General features: G+C 56.3%; 1 protein-coding gene across 46 annotated transcripts in view; it reads left to right on the top strand.

Annotated features, from left to right (window-relative positions):
- The window catches only part of RBFOX3 (RNA binding fox-1 homolog 3), a 508,442-nt gene that overhangs the window by 80,989 nt on the left and 421,432 nt on the right, over nucleotides 1-6,021 (top strand). The window lies entirely within an intron of this gene.

Here is a 6,021-nt window from a genome sequence, read left to right as displayed (position 1 = left end):
CCTGAGCCTGGAGCAGCTCCTGGACTTGGGGGCAAAGCCCCATTGACCTTAGGGCAGAGGTCCAAGAATGTCACCAGCCCACAGTATGACTCCACCACGTTCGTTGTGGCTGCCTTCCTGCTGCACGGCATGGCCACGTGGCTCTGACAGGCCGAGACCGTCTAACCGGCCAGGCCTGGAATATTTGCAATGTGAGGTACTTAGAATCCACTACTGCAAACAGACCCCGTTTCCCAGCGTAGATGGTCTTCTCAGAGCTGCTCTGGAAGCTCCCGGAGGCTCTGTCCTCGGTGGTCCCATGGCACTTGGTGGGCACCTCCCCAGAAGATCATGCTATGGTGATGAACCTGGCAGGGCTTGCTCATGGCCTCTCCAGCCCCACTGCGGGGTGCCTGGGGCTGGAGCAGAGGCTCACTCGTCTTTGAAGCTCCAGGGCCTACACAGGCTGGCGCCGATCAAGGGAATTGCTGGGGCGGTCATCCTCCACTCTGATGTCTGTGGTCTGGCTTGCAGGGCTGGGCTGCCTCTTGGTGCTGAATTTCATGATGGATTCCATCATGGCCTCAAAGGAAGCTAGTGTCAGTTGGCCCCCGACTGATGAGCTGTCGGGCGAGCTGTCACTGAGCCCAGTCTGTGGCACAAAGGTGGAGGAGGCAGGGCTCTGCGCCGTGCGCATTTCATACTCTGTGGCAGGTCCTGGTGAGAATGCTCTGCTGGTGGACGGGGCCACGTGTGGGGGATCTATTCACTGAGGGCAGAGGGCCGAGGGCCAGGGTGATGAGGACAATTCTGCTGCTCCGTGGTACCATCCCTGCTTTGAAAAACAACTTTAAATTGATAACAGAGCAGGTGCCTCACTCCAGCTTGGCCCCCGCAAAGCCCACTCTGTCCATGGCGCGCTGCTGGAGGCTTTCTCCGGGGCAAGTACGAAGAGAACTCACTATGCCGGTTCCTCCTCTCCATGGGATGTGCTCAATGCTGCCTAATCTCATTTAAAACACCCTCCCATCCAGGCTTTGTGGGTGTTCAGGTTGGCTCCTCTGCGGCGGGGATGACTTGGATTGGGTGGGGGTTGGCGAAATTCTGTCAAGGGCCAGGTTGTAAATACTCCAGGCCCCTGGCAGGCCAGAAGGTCTCAGCCTCTCAGAGGCACGCGGCTGTGCCGTGCAGCAGGGAGGCAGCCATGGATGAACTCTAGCAAGCATGCTGGGTCCCAGGAGCACGTTGTTCACAAGCACAGGCGGGGAGCTGGGGGAGCCATGGGGGTCTGGGGAGCTGCGGTGGGGGGGGTTGGGGGAGCCAGGGAAATCAGGAGGGTGGGTCTGGGGAGCTGGGGAGTGGGGGGCATTGGGGGAACCGAGGGAGTGGAGTGGGGGGAGCTAGGGGAACCAAGGGAGCCGGGGGAGCCGTGGGGGTCTGGGGAGCCAGGGGGTCAGGGGAGCTGGAGGAGCCATGGGGGTCTGGGGAGCCAGGGAACCCATGGGGATCTGGGGAGCTGGGGGGTGTCTGGGGAGCTGGGGGGGTCGGGGGAGCTGGGGGAACCGGGGGAGTGGGTCGGGGGAGCTGGGGAGTAGGGGGCATTGGGGGAGCCAAGGGAGTGGGGTGAGGGGAGCTGGGGGAACCCTCGGTTCCCCCAGCTGGCAAAGCTGGGTTTGTCCCTGACAGGAGTTTGCCAGCCCCTGTTCTAGAGCCTCGGGGGACAGGGACAGGATGAGCAGTGCCCTCGACCCTTCCTTCTTCACTTTCCCTCCTTCCTCCACAATCCACTCTCCCTTGGTTCCTCTGACCAGGAGTGCACCCAGACCCCAGCGTCACCTCCGTGGTGTCCCAGGGCTAGCCGTAGCTGTTCTCCCTCTGTCACAGACCTGTGTCCTCTACCCCTTGACCTCACATGAGCATCCTCCTACTTTTCGGAGCCCCGGCAGAGCACGTGTGGTTCATCACTGCAGGGTCAACCACCTCCAGCCGGGGCACCATCCTGCTGGCTGGCTGGCCCAACCCCACTTCAGCCACCCACTTCTTTGCACAAATCCCACTCCCGCACCCCAGTCTCCTTCCGTCTGCTGTGAGCCACACAGCTGGTTCCATGGAGGTTTGAAAACAGAGGATTAGAAGAGACAGTTCTCCCTAAACGCCTTCCTTCCTGGGAAGTCAAACCCTGTCTTCTGGAGCTTCAGGATTGGGTGAGGTGGTGATGGATTGGCCTTTGCTGGGCTTTGCAGCCTCTTGTCAAAACAAAAAAAAGTGACCATCACCTTTTGTTCTGAAATAACTATAGACTCACAGAAAGTTGCAGAAGTGCCCGGAATCCTGGGTACCCTTCACCAGGGAAAGCAGCTTCGGGAAGGGGCATGTAAGTGTCCTTCAGGTGTTAAATGAAGTCTCAAGAGATAATACCCATTCACATGGAGGTGTGTTTTCCTGTCCCCACCTCTACCTGTGGCTGTGCTGCTACCTGGGGACAGTTCCTTGACATTCCGCCTTCATTCTGTCAAATATTTTTTGAGCACCTATCCTGAGGCCCTGAAGCGGGAACTGAGGGGCAGTGGGGAGTGAAGACAAACAGAAGGACAAGCGCTGTCCCAGTCACACCTGCGCCTGTGAGATGGGAGGCGCTGCTGGGCGGTCATCCCCTGCGAGGGGAGGGTGTCTGCAGGGCCGCGCTGTCCCTGAAGCCTCTAGGGGAGAGTCCTCCCTCGTCTCTTCCTGGCTTTGGCGGCTCCTGGCAGCCCCCAGTGCTCCGTGGCTGTGACTGCTCCCTCCAGCCTCTGCCTCTTCACACGACCTTCTCCCCTGCATGTGTCTCTGCGTCCCCTCCTCTCCTTGGGACCACACCAGGCCTGCTGGATGGAGGGCCCGCCCCGCTCCAAAATGACCTCCTCTTAACTTCTCTCTTAATTACACCTTAATTTTTCCTACTCAGAGGCACCAGGGGTTAGGGCTTCGACGTGTCTTTTTTTTGGTGGGGAGCACAGTTCAATCCACAGCAAGCCCTGACCCGGCAGGAAGAGGGGCACATTAAGGAGCAGAGAGGGCAAGGACCCAGTCGGCCTCTCTGCTGAGACCCCGAGCCGTCCCCTCCCTTGTGCCCAGGAGCCCCTCCCGGCTGGTTTCCCATGGAGAGGCAGCAACAGGCATACTCTCCTATTATTGTGGCTGCCAGCACTCCAGGACCAACTGGGTTTACAAAAATAAAGTCGCATCATCTGCTGCCTGTACCGCATCCCTTCAAACAGGTTAGGAGGGGAAGTGGGGGTATCGGAAGCAGATGGAGGAGCCCTTGATTTGCATAAGGAGCCATTTTCATGGCTCAGAAGCCTCCGTGGAGGGAATAATGTATAGAAATACACATGCGTAAACCCTGGGTTGGGAAACAGAGGCGCACCGATCAGCCACTAAAATAGACATGAGAGAGACAAAGCTGGTGGGGAGGGAGTTGGCCGGGAGAGGGTACGAAACCCATGGCGTCGCTGAGCACAGAAGTACCAGGCACAGCTGTGGAGCCACGCTCCCCGGGTTCTTTTTTAGTGTTGAGATTTCAACGCTGGTGGATCCATGCAATGGCAGGATGGGCATTTCCAAGAAGACCTGGCTTTCTTTCTCTCTCCCAGAAGGGCAGTTGGAGAAAGAAAAGAGAGAAAAGAAAGAAAAGGAAGGGCTCAGCTTCCAGCCAGCTGAATTGAAGCTCCTGGCAGGGAAGAGGTGACGGGAACACTCTGCATCCCCAGGTGCAGACAGGAGACCAAGCAGAGCTAAAAGATTCTCCTTTGTCTGGGCGGGTGGCAGGGAGGTTCTTCTGTACCTAGAGGCAGAAGTAGCCCAGAGCGGCGGGGAGAGAAGATGGGACCCAGCCAGGAGGATAGAGGTGGAGCTCAGGCTGCCCAGGGTGGGGACAGAGGCAGATGTCTGACCTGGGGGATTGGCCAGTGGTGATGGGGCTGGCAGGTGACTTGTGAGTCTCCCACCTGTAGGGTCCTTCTATGTCTGGTTACCTCATAGCCCCCAGCCTGGCTGGCTGCAGAGCTAAGAGCAGGAGGGGGCTGACCTAGTGTCACACGACGGTTTTGTTCCAAACCTTCTCATGTGCTCAGTTCCCTCACCCAAAGTAGGTATGAGGGGAAGGCGCAAGGTGAATCACTGTACAAAACCCTCCATGGAGACCGAGGCCTGCTTGGCTCATCTGTGCACACCATGACCCTTCAATCTCCACGTGTCGGGCTGTGGAACTGAGTGCCCATGTCCGTTTTACGTTCAGCCGTGAGGACTTGGTTTGCTCAGGACGGCGGTGCCCTTCCCCTACTGCCTTTGTGGTTTTCCCCTTTGCCAACCCTGCTATCCTCTGCTCTGACCCCTTGCTACCAATCACGGTGCTTCCTATCTTATGACTGGTCTGAGGGTGGCTCCGAGGACCACTCGGGGCACTTATATCACTGTCCCGATCTCACTCTTTGTCAGTGCTTGTCAATGGGGGAGACAGAGCCTTGCAGAAATTCCCTAGGATTTAGGACTGTGTGATAGGTGACAAAATGCATGATCACCATCCTGGGTTCTCTTCTCTTTTGGGAAGGAAGCCAGTCCCATTTTGTAGATGAGGTTGGCTTCACCATGAGCACATGGGGGCTGCCGCTGCATGGCCCCTCCAGGCGGGGTTCATGGCTGCTCTGGCCAACCCTCTGTGGGAGACCACCTGGGAGTCATACTCCCCCCGTGGTGAGGCCACACGACTTGCTAGCTCTTCCTGAGGGATGGTGAGTGGCAGTGCTGGTGTCACCTCCGGGTGGAGTGGCCGAGTGCTGGCTGCAGGGACTTCCTTTCCTGGCTCAGTTCCCTCTGTTGCGGCTGGATGGTGTCAGTGCCGCTGGTGCACCCCAACCTGAACACAGCCTGGAGGCAAACCTTTGAGCTGCAGCAGAGCCAACGGGCATCGGGCGTGGTGGCGGCTTGTCTCCGCAGCCAGCTCGTCCTACCTAATCCAGCCACTTTTCTTGGGCTTTCCGCTCAGGCTGTAGGTCAGTGATTCTTATCCTGGATTGGGGGTTCCAACATTTTTCCAGTTATCACAAGAGCTGGGTTGAAATTCTAAAGAAAAAATAAGTTTTGATCTCTTTTGAATTAAAACGTACTCATAGAATATATACTTAAACAGGGAAGCAACTTTCCTCTACAGAAATCCAAGCTTAGAAAAATAGATGACAGTGATTAGAATTATAATTTACTTCCCAAGAAATTCCAGCAATGTTCCTTCAGACACGGAGCTCCTGGCAAGCCTAACAACTTCAATTTGATTACATGTATGTGATTATAGAAACTTTATAGAAGTGCAGGTAATTCTGGAATGGGGTGAGAGAGAGTGCAGTGTTGCACAAATCCAGCTGATATTGGCAGCTGGCCCCTCTGGAAAGATTGGGGAGCATTTCCAGGGAATTGAAGACAACAGTCTTTCTCACTTTTTGGTAAACTCACCTGTAACTTGGTGACTTCGTGGCATGAGAACAGGAGGCCCTGGCCTCTGGCTCAGTCTTTTTTGGGAAACTGGTGATTCTCGCCCCCTGATGTGCCTGTGGTGCTTTAGTTTATAGCACAGTTGTCCACTAGGGGGTGATTTTGCCCCCGGGGGACATTTGACAATGTCTGGAGACATCTTCCATTTTTCCAGTGGGGGGTGGAGTGCTCCTGGAATCCAGTGGGAGGGGCCCAGGGACGCCGCTCCACACCTTACAATGCGCAGGTTGGCCCCACAACTAGGAATGAATGCTCCCACCCCACATGTCAACAGTGCTAAACTCCGGTTTTCAGGCCATCCTGAAAGATTGGGAGGCGTGGTCAGGCTCTTTCTTTACCAGAGCCCATGATGGTGATACGCTTTGAGGAACATGGCAGGGTGCTTGCTGTCTGATGGTGGAGAATGTACAAGAATCCTTGTTAGCCAACTATGGAATCGTGGAGAACTTAAGCACTCGTAGGACAGAGCAAAACAGGGCCTGAGAAGATTCGGCTTGGACCCACCCAGGATGCTGTGTT

This window comes from Callithrix jacchus, chromosome 5 (assembly GCF_049354715.1).
Source record: "Callithrix jacchus isolate 240 chromosome 5, calJac240_pri, whole genome shotgun sequence".
Classification (NCBI taxonomy): Eukaryota; Metazoa; Chordata; class Mammalia; order Primates; family Cebidae; genus Callithrix; species Callithrix jacchus.
This window is presented reverse-complemented; position numbering and strand designations above follow the sequence as displayed.